Source organism: Aquarana catesbeiana, linkage group LG05, assembly GCF_042186555.1.
Source record: "Aquarana catesbeiana isolate 2022-GZ linkage group LG05, ASM4218655v1, whole genome shotgun sequence".
In the NCBI taxonomy this organism is placed as follows: domain Eukaryota; kingdom Metazoa; phylum Chordata; class Amphibia; order Anura; family Ranidae; genus Aquarana; species Aquarana catesbeiana.
This window is the reverse complement of record NC_133328.1, coordinates 421,387,878-421,405,818: the sequence shown is the minus strand read 5'-3', so window position 1 is coordinate 421,405,818 and position 17,941 is coordinate 421,387,878.

Here is a 17,941-nt window from a genome sequence, read left to right as displayed (position 1 = left end):
GAAACGTCACAATCCTGCAGGAGATTTAAGGCCTCAAATATGGCCTTTGTAGAGATGGTGGACATCTTGAAGAGGGACAACTATGACGGGAAGTATGGACCTTACCTAAACCCAAATGTGAGAAAGGCTAAAATCATGTCTAAAGTAGTGAGAAGTCTGCACAGGAATTTTGGGGTACGAAGATCCAAGGAGCAATTGAGGAAACGCTGGTCAGACCTGAAATTGAGGGGAGATAGTGCCACCTCTGAGGAGAGCTGTAGTGTCAGTGAACCCACATCCCTAATAGAATGAAGAAAAAATTACTCAAACATGTGTATATCCTCTAGTAGGACTTTGATTTGGGTCACTGATAGGTAGGTAAGTAATAATATATTGAGTAGAGAAGTAGAAATTAAAAAAGAAGATATTTATTATAGAAAAAAGATAAAAACATGGTAACTGACATAACATAATGAGCATTAAAATTAATGCATATACATGGAGATCAAAAGAAATAACATTGACCAATTCCATTGTATATTAACAGACAGAAAAAAAACGTCGTTTTGAGGTAATAAAGGGATCAACCTCTTCTTCAGGGGTAATAAGTTTTGGTCACGACAATAATTTATATCTACGGTCAAAACGAGAAAAAGGACAAGATTTCGAAGCATATACAATGCATTAAACAATTTGCTGCATTTCCAATATTGGTCCTAGATGATCATATAACCACCACTAAATACATTAACAGACAGCAAAAGAGTATATAGGGATGTGGGGGACAGGATCTAAAGGGTAAGATACCGTATATACTCGAGTATAAGTCATTCCGAGTATAAGTCGAGGCCCTAATTTACCACAAAAAAATGGGAAAAACTTATTGACCCGAGTATAAAACGAGGGTGAGAAATGCACAGCTACTGTAAGTGGAAAAGAGGGTCCACAATGCCCATTTGCAGCCTCACTGTGCCCATTTGCATGCCTCACTGTGCCCATTTGCAGCCATAGGTCCCCCGAACTTCAAACTCGGTAGTTAAGTGTTCCTAGATGCCCCCTAGCTGCAGCCAAAATTTGGGGTCTCTGAACGCAAAGTGTCCCGAAATGACATTGCTGCAGGTGGACACAGTTGACCGACTTTGCGTATCTCGGGGCCACTTAGAGCTAGGAACCCTACATTTGGTGTGCAAACCCAGTGGAACTAGCACCATAAAATATCCAAAGCTGGGATTTCTAGCACCAAGTGGCCCCGAGATACAGGGCCCCAAAAATCGGTTCAGAAAATGTCAAGCACTTTTCTGCAGCAGAGAATGACATTTTCTGAACCTATTTTGGGGCCCCGTATCTCGGGGTCACGTGGTGCTAGGAACCCCAGCTTTGGATATGTTATGGTACCAGGTCCACTGGGTTTGCACACCAACGTTGGGGTTCCTAGCACTAAGTGGCCCCGAGATACAGGGCCCCAAAAATCGGTTCAGAAAATGTCAAGCACTTTTCTGCAGCAGAGAATGACATTTTCCGAACTGAATTTGGGGCCCCGTATCTCAGGGCCACTTGGTGCTCGGAACCCCAAATTTGGTGTGCCAGTGGACCTGGTACCATAACATATCCAAAGCTAGGGTTCCTAGCACCAAGTGGCCCTAAGATACGGGGCCCCAAAGTCGGTTCGGAAAATGAAATTTTTTGCTGCAGAAAAGTGCTTGACTCGAGTATAAGTCGAGGGGGGCACTTTCAGCACGAAAAAATGTGCTGAAAAACTCGACTTATACTCGAGTATATACAGTAATACCTACCCAGCTTGCCAGCTAACAACTGTATATTATTCACAAAACCAGGAAGGGGGGGTTAGTTTACAGGGTCCCTTTGAGATACACAGCAGACTAGAACCAAGCCTCCTGGGGATGTATTGGGGAGGACTTGATGATCTAAGAAAAAAAAAAAAAAATAAATAATGTAATAGGGTACAAAAGGATGTAAGGTATTGGTTTGGATACTCCAAGTGAGCTCCTATGAATAGACCTAATAATAGTGTCAGCTGGTCAGAGAGTAGCTTACCTAAGTGAATCAGCTGCCCCAGAGTGTCTGTGGTATGCTGCAAGCAGAAAGCTGTTGAATAACAGCTGATCCTTAAATATGTGAAGCTTGTTGGGAAGTAGCCGTGTGATAGGCTCATTGGACTAGGGAAGGAGGTACCTCACACAGGGTATAGGCAAAAAAAAAAATAATGTAATAGGGTACAAAATGATGTAAGGTATTGGTTTGTAGACATGTGCACACTGAAATATTTCGTTTCAGAATTTCGTTTTCTTCCGAACAATAAATTTCTTTAGTTACTCCCGAAATTCATCTTTATTTATTTTGTTTCTTTAAAAAATGCATTTGTCCGAAAATCCGAAATAATTAAGGCTGAATCTGTCATTGAAGACTTATGGTGTCTGTTGAATGTTCTAAGAAGATTCGACGGAGCAGCTAAACTGTACGACGCCGTAATCGTACATTTCCGGTCGAATGTTCCGCCTACAAGCTATAGTAGAATTCTAATGTTGTATGACACTAGTAATTATTATATTTATTAATTATTATTACTAGTCAACCAACATTAGAATTCTTCTATAGCCTATGGGCAGAGCATTTGACCATAAATGTCCGCTCGCGGTGACTGCTTCGTCAAACCTTCATGTCAAATCTTTTCTCTCTATGTCGAATAATCTTGGACTAAAAGAGTTAGGTTAGGCACATTCAACCTTTTTTGCTATTGTCTCTATAATGTTGAATCTTTTCTCTCTATGTCGAATCTTTTCTCTCTATGTAGAATAATCTAGGACTAATAGAGTTAAGGTTAGGCACATTCGACCACAGGTTCGATGGACACAGATCGCTATTGTCAGCGTCATGTCGAATCTCCTATCTATATCGAACTGTTGTCGCAATGAAAATGAAAATAAAGCATTTGTTTATGTCGGATCTTTTGGTTTTTAGATTCTGCACGTTCGTTATCGTTTGTCAAAACGATAACGAAAATACCAGAAATTCGGACGAAAATGCATTCGAACAAAAACGAATGCACATATCTATTGGTTCTAGTCTGCTGTGTATCTCAAAGGGACCCTGCAAACTAAACCTCCCCTTCCTGGTTCTGTGAATATACAGTTGTTAGCTGGCAAGCTGGGTAGGTATTATCTTACCCTTCAGATCCTGTCCCCCACATCCCTATATACTCTTTTGCTGTCTGTTATATATATATATCTGTATAACAGATATATATATCTGTTTTATATATATATATATATATATATAATGTATAATATACATAGAATATATAGGGGGGTTCATGGTGGTTGAATTGTCATCTCCCCTACTCATTCACATATACTTTTTCTTTCATAGTGACTGGGACGACAGGGGGACCACTTCCTGTGAATTGGTTCTGTCCTACTCCTTCACGGAGTGACAATAGGTGCCATTGGAGATGCCCTTTGTGGAGCTGCCCTGACATTTGGGGGACCCCTGCCAGCTCCGGGACGGTATCCACCCAGCGGTACCTCTCCCTACTGCTTCTTTTCTCTTCAGGTTCCTCCGTGTCCCTGTTCCTTTTATTGTCCCAGCTACCTGCCTTTGTCCCTCTTCTGGTCTCTCTGGGTCTGCAGCCGACTGATCCCCCTTGGATGCCTTGGATGTTTGTATTAGCACACACGGTTAGTATCTATACTATTATCCAATATGTGCTTGGCTTTATATATGATCATCTAGGACCAATATTGGAAATGTAGCAAATTGTTTAATGCATTGTATATGCTTCTAAATCTTGTCCTTTTTCTCGTTTGACCGTAGATTTAAATTATTGTCGTGACCAAAGCTTATTACCCCTGAAGAAGAGGTTGATCCCTTTATTACCTCGAAACATCGGGTTTTTTCTATCTGTTATTATACAATAGAATTGGTCAATGTTATTTCTTCTGATCTCCATGTATATGCATCCATTTTAATGCTCATTATGTTATGTCATAGTTACTATGTTTTTATCTTTTTTCTATAATAAATATCTTCTTTTTTAATTTCTACTTCTCTACTCAATATATTAATACTTACCTACCTGTCAGTGACCCAAATCAAAGTCCCACTAGAGGATATACACTCATGTTTGAGTAATTTTTTCTTCAGACCTGAAATTGAGGGAGCAGGATCGGTATAGAAGGATCAAGAAACTGCTTCTAAAAAGTAAGTAGTTGTCGTGTGTCCCTATTATTATTGTTATTACTTGCATGCTGCTCCATGTGCTTTTCTTTACTGTTGTACAGTTTTAAATGGCTACTTTCATGTTCGTGGGCACAGTAATCGGTTGTCGTAAACATCGTTCATTTGCCAACTAAATACGATTTTTTTGGCAGATACAGGGTTCATTACATTTGGTCATGCTAATTTGTATTAAAAGAAGTTTCGGACATTGTTCTCTAAATGTGTTTGAAACTAGAATGAATTGCAAACTTGATTCAATGTAATGTAAGGAGAGGACACTCAGCAGCTGTTTACACATCTGGACTCAGGAGCACTAGTGTGGGACACCAGAACAAACTTTTTAGGGTGTCCCACACAGGTACTCCAGTGGATACTTGGGGTGTCTCCATGTGTGAAACTTGTCCAAAAAAAGTAAGTATTCCAGCTTTAGAAAGGGGAAAGCTTCAAATATCTGTGTGCTAAGTATACCTTTTGTTTCATTCTCATAGGGGAGAAAAGACTCGGGATATCTGAGGACACCAGGAACCCCCCTACTCCTGAAGAAGGGGAACAGAGGACACCACAACCTCAGGATGTGGAGGAAGGAGAGGTGGATGACGTGGTTGAAATTGTCACCACAACAGGTCAGTGTCTGACACCACAGATTCACGTAATAGAGGTATGCCTGCATATTTATAATACATGGTGTGTATTTTTTCTTTTAGGTGATGTGCATGTTGTGGAAGAACAAGCTCCTCATTTCACCAGTGCAAGTGCACAAATACTAACCCAGGAGATAATGCTGTGTAGTTGGGATTTAGACATCATAAAGCAAAAAACCTATTAGGTTGAACAAAAACTGAAGAACATGATTGATGTATTAGGGAGAATCTAAATAACAGGAAAATGCCACCATTTTAGAATTTTTTTGAAAATTTTTTTTAAATTTTTGTCGCATTTTAAAAGCCAAATTTTGAATATGCACACAGTGTGTCAACATGTGCTATCTGCAATCAGGGGATATCAATGTACGCATTTTGTGGGTGCAACCCCTTCCACACAACTCAAGTAGGTGAGAGGAAGTGGTTGCACCCCCAAAACACGTCCATTGATCCCCCATGATGGTAGATAGCACATGTTGACATTAGGCATGGGATCAGGAGGGAAATCCCCAGTTTGACTCCCAATTTGTGTGCATTTTCAAAATTTGCCTTTAACAGGGGTGACTTCACCCCATCTGATGAAGGCAAGATCAACACATTTTTGACACTATAATGTCTGATATTGCCTTCAGTTTTTTAATGTTGAACTTTGTAAGTTCCTGAGTTGTGTATGTTATGTTTTGAAACATGCCTGTTTATCTACTAAAAAAAAATTTTCAAGGTAAACTTTATAAAACCAAGATGTTGTTTTTTTTACACAAAAATGTTTTATAACGCACATGTGCATGTGCACGGAGTAAAAGGTTTTATACTCAAAAATGTGTGGCTTCTTCTTTCAATGCTCAGTACCAGTTTTTGTATTAAGTTGGTGTTTACAGTGACAATGGGTGTTATTTATTAATGGAAAAACCACTTGGCACTACAAGTGCACTAGGAGAACCGAGGAGACAGCTAAAAGAAACACAAGCAGTAAATCAAGATTTTATCAGATAAACTTTTTTTTACAAATAGAAAATATTTACAAATTTGCTGGCATAGCAATGGCCCCCCTACCCGTAAAATAATCAACATATTTTTGCCGCACTTCACGGGCGCTTTGGGGGGGGCAAGCCAGGACGGCCAGCTTCCAGGGCTGTCAGTGTATTTTCAGGAAGGCCTCAGGCCCAACTGAGGCAACATAATTAGGAGCATTTCTCTTTAAAAAGTTGTGAAGTATGCATCATGCTAGAACTATGTGGTTCAGTTTGTACTCCACCATATTAATTGCCATAAGAAATAGGCAGAACCGGCTGGCCATTATCCCAAAGGCATTCTCCACAACTCTTCTGGCTCTGGCCAGCCGGTAATTAAAAACCCTCTTCTCCAGGGTGAGGGTCCTCTGGGGGAATGGCCTTATCAGGTGATCACCCAGACCAAATGCTTCATCAGAGATAAAAACAAATGGGAGTCCTTCCACTTTCTCTTCCGCAAGTGGCAATTCCAAGCCACCACTCTTGAGATGTCGGTAGAACTCGTTCTGGGCAAAGACTCCATCATCCGACATCCGGTCATTCTTCCCCACGTCCACATATAAAAATACATATGTCACCGACACCACCGCTATCAACACGATACTATTGAAACCCTTATAATTAAAATAGTATGACCCCGAGTGGAGTGGTGGTATGATGTGGACATGTTTCCCATCGATTGCCCCTCCGTAGTTAGGAAAGTCCCACCGCTGGGCAAACTGGGAGGCCACAGTCTGCCATTCCTGTGGCGTTGAAGGAAACTGTGGAGTCAAAAAGGAAAAATAAATATTAGTACTTTTGCACATTGCAAGCAGATTAGACACAAATATTCTTGGCCAACATCAGTATAACATTTATTTTAAGGAGTATTTAAAGACAAAAAGATAAGGTCTACTTATCAGATTCCTCAGTCCCTCTGATGGCCCATTGGAAAAAATTTAGGGGGGGTGGTTATAAATGAATTTGGGACCCCAAAAAAAGCCTCTGGCACTCTGCTTGAATTTAAGGACAATAATAACATTTGGACACATTGTAGGGGGTGTTTAGGGTAAAGCACTACCATGGAGCTGACAAAATACATTGTTAAGTGACTAGGCTGGGTGTGTATGGGCCCAGGATAGCATGCTGGGGAGGTCAGTGAAGCCAAATATGCATGTAGGCCAAAAAAGGAGCATTAAAAGCTTACAGCATGCATGAGGACAAAGGGGACATTCACAGCATATTACAATCATGGTAATTAGGGAATGATTAAAGAAATACAAAACATTAGCATACATGAAATACATAGAATGTGATGTTAAAGGACAAAGCTTACCCTAATATAGTCCTTCTGCAGGACCTGAATGATGGCAGAACAGGTCTCTGGAATAATGATCCCCTGGGTGGAGATGCCTATCGAGAACTTGAGGTCCTGCAGACTTCTCCCTGTCGCCAAGTACCACAATGTGGCGACTAGCCTCTGCTCGGGAGTGATGGCTTGCCGCATGCAGGTGTCCTGCTTCGTAATATAAGGGCACAGCAAGGCCAACAGACGGTGAAAAACGGGGTCCGTCATCTGGAGAAAATTCCTGAAATCATCAGGGTTATTCTCCTGGATCTCCCGCAACAAAGGCATATGACAAAATTGGTCAAGCTGAAGTAACCAATTCTTCATCCATCAACTCCTCCCTGCCCTGTTCATGGACTGGGCTTGGGTCAAAGCAAGAATCCCAACACCAAGCCCCCACACAGCACAAAATCTACGACGAGTACGTAACCGCAACATGGCTTCAAAGCGGTCGGCTGGTCAGAACAAACTAACAGAACACACTGAAGAACAGAAAGGCCTGTGAAGAGCAAGCTGAAAATCATATGCGAACTGACTACACGCACTGAAAACCAGATACAAACCCACAAGCACAAACTGAAGAGCAGTAACGATCTGACAAGCAGGAGGCTGAAAAGCGCAAATCGTCTCTCACCAAACTTCTACTAACACGAGATACTGTAAACACAAGATTAGCAGAAGGAGCCCAAAGGGTGGCGCATTGGATATTGAACTTCCCTTTTATAGTGCCGTCATACGTGTTGTACGTCACCACGGTCTTGATGGTCGGAATTTGGTGTGGCGGTGTGTATGCAAGACAAGCTTGAGCGGAATTCCATCGGAAAAACCATCCAAGGCTTTTCCGTCCAAAATTCCGATCGTGTGTACGCGGCATAAGAGTCCACACACTGACTGTCTGCCTGACATCCCAGCTTACTTTATATCTCTTTTAACTATTCTGCAGCCTAGTACATTCTCTGCAGTCTCTTAAGGTGGCCATAGATGATTACTTTCTTTTTTCATTCATCCAGCAGGCTGAGCAAAAAAAAAACACATACACAGATTTCTTCATCCACAGAAAAAGGTGGGTGAAGCAATCCTCCCACCAGAACATTGTACTCTGACAGCAGGACTTGGTGCTGTCAGAATTCACTGATCAGTGGCTGAACTTAAATGGGTTGCATTCAGCAGGCAGCACTTCCCACTGAATGTGACAGGGTGGATCATTTTTGCTTGCATGTACAGTATTAGGGGTGGTAAAACTGCATCTCAACCACTTGTTATTACTGGTATTTCCTGCGGGTAATAGTCCAGAGAGTGCCCTGAGATGTGTCCTCCAGTCTGGAGGGCTGTTGCTGGGGTGGCTGGAGAGGCTGGATGGTGAGGTGGAAGAGCAGAGCCTGTGAGTCAAGTGGCCATCTTCACTCGCGGCCAGGCCACGCCCCCCTCAACCACCTATTTTTACTACACCCCATGCTGCAACAGCAGCTGCACGGAGGTATACATATGCTACAGCTATGATGCTTCACATTCCAGTAGGTGTGGGGATCGGGAGTTATGTTCTGAGAGCTGGATTAGAGCCCTCAGGAGGGGGCAGAAGTGGCAGGCTTTGCAAGAGGGGATCAAGGCAAACTTTTTTTTCTAGTAGGTCTGTAAGATGTGTATAGTATTAGGGTAAGACCCAGGCTGCAGTGTTTGCTATAGTATTACTACACCAACAGGGGTAGCAACAGCATACAGAACAAACACTGTGTGCAGCTATGACTAATACAGTCACAGCACCTCTGATCATCAGCATTATCATGCTGATGATCACACTGTACAGCCTGTATACAGTACAGTAAGACACAGACTGTACTGTGTGATCATCAGCATGATGCTGATGATCACAGGTGATGTGGCTGTATCATTCGTGGCTGCAGGCAGTGCATTGTTTACTATTACTCAGGGCTTTTTTTTCAGCTGAAATGTGCCACTCCTGAACCCTGTACTCTGTACATAGCACACCCTGAACTCTGCACTCTGTAAGTTATGCACCCTGAACTTTGCACTCCATACATAGCACACTCTTGAACTCTGCACACTTTATGTAACTCCTGAACACTGCACTCTGTACATAACACACTTCATGACTCTGCACTCTCTACGTAGCGCACCCTGAACTCTGAACTCTGCATTTAGCACACTCTGAGCTCTGCACTCTGTACATAACACATTCCTGAACACTGCACTCTGTACATAACATACTCCTCAACTCTGCACTCTGTACGTAGTACACCCTGAACTCCTGTATTCTGTAGCACACTCTGAGCTCTGCAATTTGTACATAACACATTCCTGAACCCTGCACTCTGTATGTAGCACACTCTGAGCTCTGCACTCTGTACATAACACATTCCTGAACCCTGCACTCTGTACATAATACACCCTGAACTCTGCACTCTGTACATAGTGCACCCTGAACCCTGTACTCTGTATGTAGCACACTCTGAGCTCTGCACTCTGTACATAACACATTCCTGAACCCTGCACTCTGTACATAATACACCCTGAACTCTGCATTCTGTACGTAGAGCATCCTGAACTCTGCACTCTGTATGTAGCACACCTCTGAACTCTGTACTTAACACACCCCTGAATCCTGCAAAAAAGATACTTAGCAGTTACTGTAGAACACCCTTGTAGGGACTGCTGATTAACTTGGATCCCCCACTCCAGCACAGCCAGGCACACCAAATTTCCACAAGCACCCAGAGTCAGAGAACAGTTCATGACTTTGTTTTTTGTTATTTATTGAGGGTTAACAACTTGGATAGGGATAGGAGGTTATGGGATGCCCACTTGACTTCAGCAAAACTTTAGGGACATCTCCCTATATACAGTCTCCTTCACTATCCATGCAAACAGAAAAAGTACACCAAAGGTTTGAATAGAAGCTTCAAATGGAACACACTTCGGTATGAGTACAAAAAACTTTAATTGATGGAAAAAAGACACATGTAAACGTTACAGCTGACTATTGAGCTAGAATGAACAAAACCTTCACCAAAAATGTAAAAACATTATAGCAACGTTGTCTAACTTGCACACAGACATTCACTTCTCACATACAGGGAGGGGTGACTAGATGTTTGACACTCTGGGAATAGGCATCCGGTAATACTAAGTACTGGGGAGCATGAAGTTCAAGGATCCATTGAATCAACTGATGAAACAAAAATGTCACAAACTCAGAGCCAGAAATGCCACTCTGGAGGAACAGCCTCAGTGAACCAACAGTATAGAAAGTGCTGAGATAAACTCTCTAATGCCGCGTACACACGACCAGACTTTCCTCTAACAAAACCGTGGATTTTTTTCCGAAGGATGTTGGCTCAAACTTGTCTTGCATACACACGGTCACTCAAATGTTGGCTTTAAAATTTCGACCGTGAGAACGCGGTGACATACAAGAAGTACGACGAACCGAGAAAAAGGAAGTTCAATAGCCAGTGCGGCTCCTTCTGCTTAATTCAGAGCATGCGTGAACTTTTGTGCGACGGACTTGTGTACACACGATCGGACTTTCCGACAACAAGTTTTGTTGACTGAAAATTTGAGAACCTGCTCTCAAACATTTGTTGCCGGAAATTCCGACAGCAACTGTGAGTACACCACTCACATTTTTGTAAATATTTTATTCTATCTTTTCATGTGACAACACTGAAGAAATGACACTTTGCTGCAATGTAAAATAGTGAGTGTACAGCTTGTATAACAGTATAAATTTGCTGTCCCCTCAAAATAACTCAACACACAGCCATTAATGTCTAAACCGCTGGCAACAAAAGTGAGTACACCCCTAAGTGAAAATTTCCAAATTGGGCCCAATTAGCCATTTTCCCTCCCCTGTGCCATGTGACTCATTAGTATTACAAGGTCTCAAGTGTGAATGGGGAGCAGGTGTGTTAAATTTGGTGTTATCGCTCTCACTCTCTCATACTGGTCACTGGAAGTTCAACATGGCCCCTCATGGCAAAGAACTCTCTGAGGATCTGAAAAAAATAATTTTTGCTCTACATAAAGATGGCCTAGGCTAAAAGAAAATTGCCAAGACCCTGAAACTGAGCTGCAGCATGGTGGCCAAGACCATACAGCGGTTTAACAGGACAGGTTCCACTGAGAACAGGCCATGTTGGTGTACACAGTACTGTGCACCCCTAGTGCAGTTGCTACTACTTTTCTAGTGGTGTACACAGTACAGTACACCCATAGTTGTTATTACACTTCTGTTGGTGTACACAGTACCGTGCACCCCTAATGCACTTGCTACTACTTTCCTGGTGGTGTACACAGTACACAATACATACAGTGCACCCATAGTTGTTATTACACTTCTGTTGGTGTACACAGTACTGTGCACCCCTAGTGCACTTGCTACTACTTTCCTGGTGGTGTACATAGTACACAATACATACAGTGCACTCATAGTTGTTATTACACTTCTGTTGGTGTACACAGTACTGTGCACCCCTAGTGCACTTGCTACTAGTTTCCTGGTGGTGTACACAGCACACAATTCATACAGTGCACCCATAGTTGTTATTACACTTCTGTTGGTGTACACAGTACCGTGCACCCCTAGTGCACTTGCTACTACTTTCCTGGTGGTGTACACAGTACACAATACATACAGTGGACCCATAGTTGTTATTATACTTCTGTTGGTGTACACCAGGGGTGCCCAACCTTTTGAGGAGTGAGGGCCACTTTAGCGACTTGGTAACCGGTCGCGGGCCACAATGAGCGTAAAGGGCTTTTGGCAGGTCTGTGCCCATTCTGCATATGTAGAGCAGACATGGATGCAGCCCGCTCTACCCAAATGGGCCCTCCGATCTTCCCAGACAGAAGGGGGCAGATCCCCTTTTTTTCCAAGCAGATCGGATTGCAGATAGGCGGGTGTAAACAGACACAAGTTCGTGTACATCTGCTGCTCTATAGAGGTTAATGGAGAGTCCGTTTGAGTCCACCTGAAAAACAGGCGGGCGGACCCGATCGGACTGATCGTGTGAAAGGGGCCTAAGGCGGCTTTCACAGATGCACAGCAGTTTACCTGCACCTCAACTGACCTCAATATTAATTTCCTCAGGATTCCTGCAGCTGGCTGTCCTTCAGGGCTGGTACTGCTGGCTGGTACTGCCGGTGGGTAATGCTGACAGGTGCTGGTACTGCTGTTGGGTACTGCCGGCTGGTACTGCTGGCTGGTACTGCTGGCGGGTACTGCTGGCGGGTACTGCTGGCTGGTACTGCTGGTGGTTACTGGTACTGCTGATGGAAACTGGTACTGCTGACTGGTACTGCTTGTGGGTACTGGTACTGCTGGCCTTGTACTGGTACTGCTGGTGGGTACTGGTACTGCTGGCTGGTATGGGTACTGTTTGTGGGTACTGCTGGCTGGTACTGGTACTGCTAGTGGGTACTGCTGACTGGTACTGCTGGCTAGTACTGCTGTCAGGTACTGGTACTACTGTCGGGTACTGGTATTGCTGCCTGTACTGGTACTGCTGGAGGATACTGCTGGCTGGTACTAGTACTGCTGGCTGGTACTGCTGGCTGGTACTGGTACTGATGACTGGTACTGGTACTGATGATGGTACTGGAACTGATGACTGGTACTGCTGGCTGGTACTGCTGGTTGGTACTGCTCGCTGGTACTGGTACTTATGGTGGCTACTGGTACTGCTGGTGGCTACTGGTACTGCTGGCAGCTACTGGTACTGCTAGCTGGTACTGGTACCGATGGCAGGTACTGGTACTGCTGGTGGGTACTGCTGGCTGGTACTGATACTGATGACTGGTACTGCTTGCTGGTACTGGTTCTGCTAGCTGGTAATGATGACTGGTACTGTTGGCTGGTACTGGTACTGTTGGCTGGTACTGGTTCTGCTGGCTAGTACTGATACTGATGACTGGTACTGCTGGCTGGTACTGGTTCTAATGGCTGGTACTGCTGGCTGGTACTGATACTGATGAATGGTACTGCTGGCTGGTACTGGTTCTGATGGCTGGTACTGGTACTGCTGGTACTGATGGCTGGTACTGGTACTGCTGGTACTGATACTGATGACTGGTACTGCTGGCGGGTACTGGTACTGCTGGCTGGTACTGATAACTGGTACTGGTACTGCTGGTGGGTACTGGTACTGATACTGCTGGCTGGTACTGATAGTGCTGGCTGGTACTGATACTGGTACTGCTGGCTGGTACTAATGGCTGCTATCCCAGATCATGGGTTCCCGTGTCCTGACCTGCCATCTCCAAGCATCATTGTGAAAGAAGTATGCAGCTGCAGTAGAGAGCAGAGCTGATGCTCCCTGTCACAGGCTGAGTACATTTGGTATCACTCTGCCTGTGGAGGAGCCGGCGCTATATAGGAAACATTGGCTCTGCTTCCTCTAGCGGCGGCTTTGTTCTTTGCACTAATGCTCGGAGATGGCGGGTCGGGAACCTGCAATCTGGGCTTGCTGACCTGCCATATTAGAGCAAGACGTGGTGGGCCACATCAGAGGGCGTCACGGGCCACATGTGGGCCAGTGGTTGGGCACCTCTGGTTTACACAGTACCGTGCACCCCTAGTGCAGTTGCTACTACTTTTCTGGTGGTGTACACAGTACACAATACAGTGTAGTGTGGTTTTGCTAAACAAAATTTACAGCATGTCCGGAAGGCCACAAAGGAGAGGCAGATGCTCACAGGACATTAAAAGAGGGCTCTGTGTCTACAGTCGACAGTGCTGGTCGTGGACACAGTGCATTCTCAGCACGTGGCCATGGGGCACACTTGTCCTTTTTTTCTGCAGCTGGCCATGCTATTGAGCCACAACATGCAGAAGAGTTGGCGGAATGGATAACAAAGCCCTCCTCATCCTCCCCATCCTCTGTCACCCAGGCTCAGAGTAGTTTGCCTGCCAATGCAGCTTCCAAAGCGGCCTATTCCATCAGCTCCATGTCAACAGTCACTCCTTCCCTAGCCCCACCATCATGCACGGAGGAGTCCAACAAACTATTCGACCACAGTCTCGGGTACATGCTGCAGGAGGATGCACAGCGATTTGAAGGCTCCGATGATGGTACCCAGGTTGGGGAAGGGATTAACGTGAGCCTAGAGACAGGGGGTGCCCATGAAGGTCAAGAAACTGGCAGTCATGTTCCCCGAGCTGCAGCATACTGCCAAGTTTGCTTCAGTGACGAGAAGGGAGGGGATGATAAGGTCACTGACTCTACTTGGGTGCCTGATAGAAGAGAGGAGGAGGAGGAGGCACGTGTCCAATAAGGCAGGATGCCCTCCAGAGGCAGCTTAAGGGCAGCCATCCTATTGCATCACACCGCAGAGCTAAGCAGGTGCAGGGCACTGCTGACTCCCCACATATTTTGAAAAGTTCTTTGGTGTGGGCCTTTTTTGACACATGTGCAGCAGATCGCACCATTGCTGTTTGCAACATATGTCTGAAGCGTATCAAGCATGGCCAAAACAGCAGCCGCTTGGGCACCACTTGCTTGACCAGACATATGACCCACATCAAAGAACAAGGCAGACCTCTCCTTGCTCCTCATCAACTGGGATCTCCAACCCCACTATACCTCCAGTCCTCTCAGAATGAAGGTATAGAAATAGGAGTCCCAAGTACTTGCGGCCAATTTGCTAGCGGTACACCAACATCGGATTTTAGCAGGCAAATTTCCCTACCCCAGCTGCTAAACCGTCGAAAGAAATTCGGTCCCAGCCATCCACATGCTCAGCGTCTGAATGCTAGCTTGGCCAAATTGCTAGCACTGCAACTGCTGCCTTTTCAGCTGGTAGAACCTGCCCCCTTTCCTGAATTTGTGGAATGTGTGGTACCTCAGAGGCAGGTTTCCAAACGCCATTTCTTTTCACGGAAGGCCATTCCGGCTCTCTACCAGCATTTGGAAGGCAATGTCTTGGCCTCGTTGGACAGGGCGGTCAGCAGTAAGGTGCATATTTCTGCTGACTCATGGTCCAGCAGGCATGGACAGGGACGGTACCTTTCTTTCACGGCGCACTGGGTAACTCTGCTTGCAGCTGGGAAGGATGCAGGACAGGGATCAGTATTGTTGGAGCTTGTTCCGCCACCACGCCTCCAAAATGCTAGTGGTGATTCTGCCACAGCTCTCTCCTCCACCCTCTCCTCTTCTTCTTCCTCTATGGCCTTTTCCTCTGCAGATTTCTCCTTTGAACCAGCGGTGCTCCGTAGACGTTCAAGGGGCTATGCAAGCACTTAGGCAAAAAGATGCCATGCGGTGCTTGAGTTGGTGTGCTTAGGGGACAGGAGCCACACTGGGGCAGACATTCTGTCAGCTCTGCAGGGGCAGGCTCAGAGGTGGTTGACTCCACGCCAGCTTCAGCCAGGAATGGTTGTATGCGACAATGGCACCAACCTCCTCTCCGCCCTCCAACAGGGACACTTGACCCATGTTCCCTGTTTTGCTCACATCCTGAATTTGGTGGTGCAGCGGTTCTTGAACAGGTACCCTGGCTTACAGGATCTCCTGAGGCAGGCCAGGAAAGTCTGTGGTCAGTTCCGCCGGTCATATAATGCCAGTGCTCAGCTGGCTGACATTCAAAGAGAATGCAATCTGCCCAAGAACTGCCTCATTTGTGACATGCCTACCAGGTGCAACTCAAAGTTGGCAATGCTGGGGCAGCTGCACACGCAGCAGAGGGCCATCAATGAGTACCTGTGTGAGTATGGCACCAGGACAGGGTCAGGGGAGCTTGGCTTTTTTTCGCCACGCCAGTGGCTACTGATCAAGGATGCATGCACTGTCCTGTCACCATTTGAGGAGGCCACGAGGATGGTGAGCAGTGACAGTGCATGCATCAGTGATACTGTCCCTCTTGTCTTCCTGTTGGAGTACACGCTTCGTGGAATAATGGACAGGCCACTTGAGGCAGACCAGCGGGAGGAAGTGGAAAACTTCCTTACCTCTCAAGGCCCCCTTTATCCAGATACTAGTATTCCTGCAGGCCCACCGATCACACAGGAAGAAGAAGAGGAGGAGGAGGATTGTGTCAGCAGGTGGAGGTGGAGGATAACACTCAGCATCAGCAGCAGTCTTCAAGGGATTGTTTGCAGTCCCCAGAAACCCATGGAGTTGTACGTGGCTGGGAGGAGGTGGTTGAGGATCATGTGATACTTAGTGGCCCAGTGGACTCAGGATGGAATGCCTCTGCAAACTTATGCTGCATGGCCTCCCTGATCCTGCAGAAAGGTTTGTGAAATGCGTTTCCAGAGCCTGGGAGGTTACAATTTCCTGGTGCTGGACAACATTTTGCTGAGGCTTCATTCAGTCACAGAAAGAGCGGTGGAGAAGGTGGCCAGCTAACCAATGCCTTCAGACAATTCTCCAGTCCTCAGAGCCCAGGTCTGATCAGTTCCAGCAACCATCGCCAGCGTCTGAATTACATGGTGCAGGAATATCTAGGGGCAAGATCAAACTAGGAGACCTTTCCACCAGAACATCCACTGGGTTACTGGGTCTTGAGGATGGACCACTGGCCAGAGCTTGCTCAATATGCAATTGAGCTACTGGCCTGTCCTGCATCCAGCGTTCTTTCTGAATGCACATTCAGTGCTGCTGGAGGCTTTGTAACCGATCACAGAGTGCGCTTGTCCACAGACTCTGTTGATCGGCTCACATTCATAAAAATGAATCAGTCTTGGATCACCAGCTACCAAGCACCTGATGCTGATGTAACTGATTGATTTTTCTATGGATGTGGGATACCTTGAAGACTGCATATGCTGAGTGACTATCCTATTATGCTGAGTGACTATCCTATTCCTCCCCAATGTTCATGATGATAGCTTCTAGGAATATTTTCAGTTCAGGGCACCACCACCAGTGCCTAAGGCCCAATTTTTCTGCCCCTGTTTAACAGGGGCGCGTATTTACAATTTTTGATCTAATATTTCACAGCAGGGCCCATTCCAGCGCCCACCAAGAGTAACTGTGAGGGCTTACAGTGTTCTGGTACCACTAACACCTAAGGCCCAATTTTCCACAGAATGTATAGGGCAGGCCGTATAGTATATACAGGCGGCCCCCTATTTTCAAACATCCAACTTACAAACGACTCCTACTTAGGAACGGAGGGAAACAACAGGAAGTGAGAGGAAATCTAACCCTAGGAAGGGAAATTCTCTCCTGTTATGCCCCATACACACGGTCGGATTTTCCGATGGAAAATGTCCGATCGGAGCGTGTTGTCGGAAATTCCGACCGTGTGTGGGCTCCATCGGACATTTTCCATCGGATTTTCTGACACACAAAGTTGGAGAGCAGGAGATAAAATTTTCCGACAACAAAATCCGATCGCGTGAATTCCGACCGTGTGTGGCCTGTTCCGACGCACAAAGTGCCACGCATGCTCAGAAGAAATTCCAAGACAGAACAGCTCGTTCTGGTAAACTTAACGTTTGCAATGGATACAGCACTTTCGTCACGCTGCAATGTTAAAAATGGTTTAATACAGCGCACTCTCTTCTTCTTTATAATGTGACAAGAATGAAGTAGTTTTGCTGCTCATATTCACACACACTTCTCCCAAAGTTTTATTTTAGTTTTTTTATTGGTATTCCCTGAATATATTGTTATTAGTTGTCACATCTGACATAATTTTTTTTTTTATTTAATTTTTTTGGGGATTTTAAGCCTTTTTTTTTTTATTTAATGTTTGTATTTTTTCAAAGGCTGATCTTTGTTCAATGT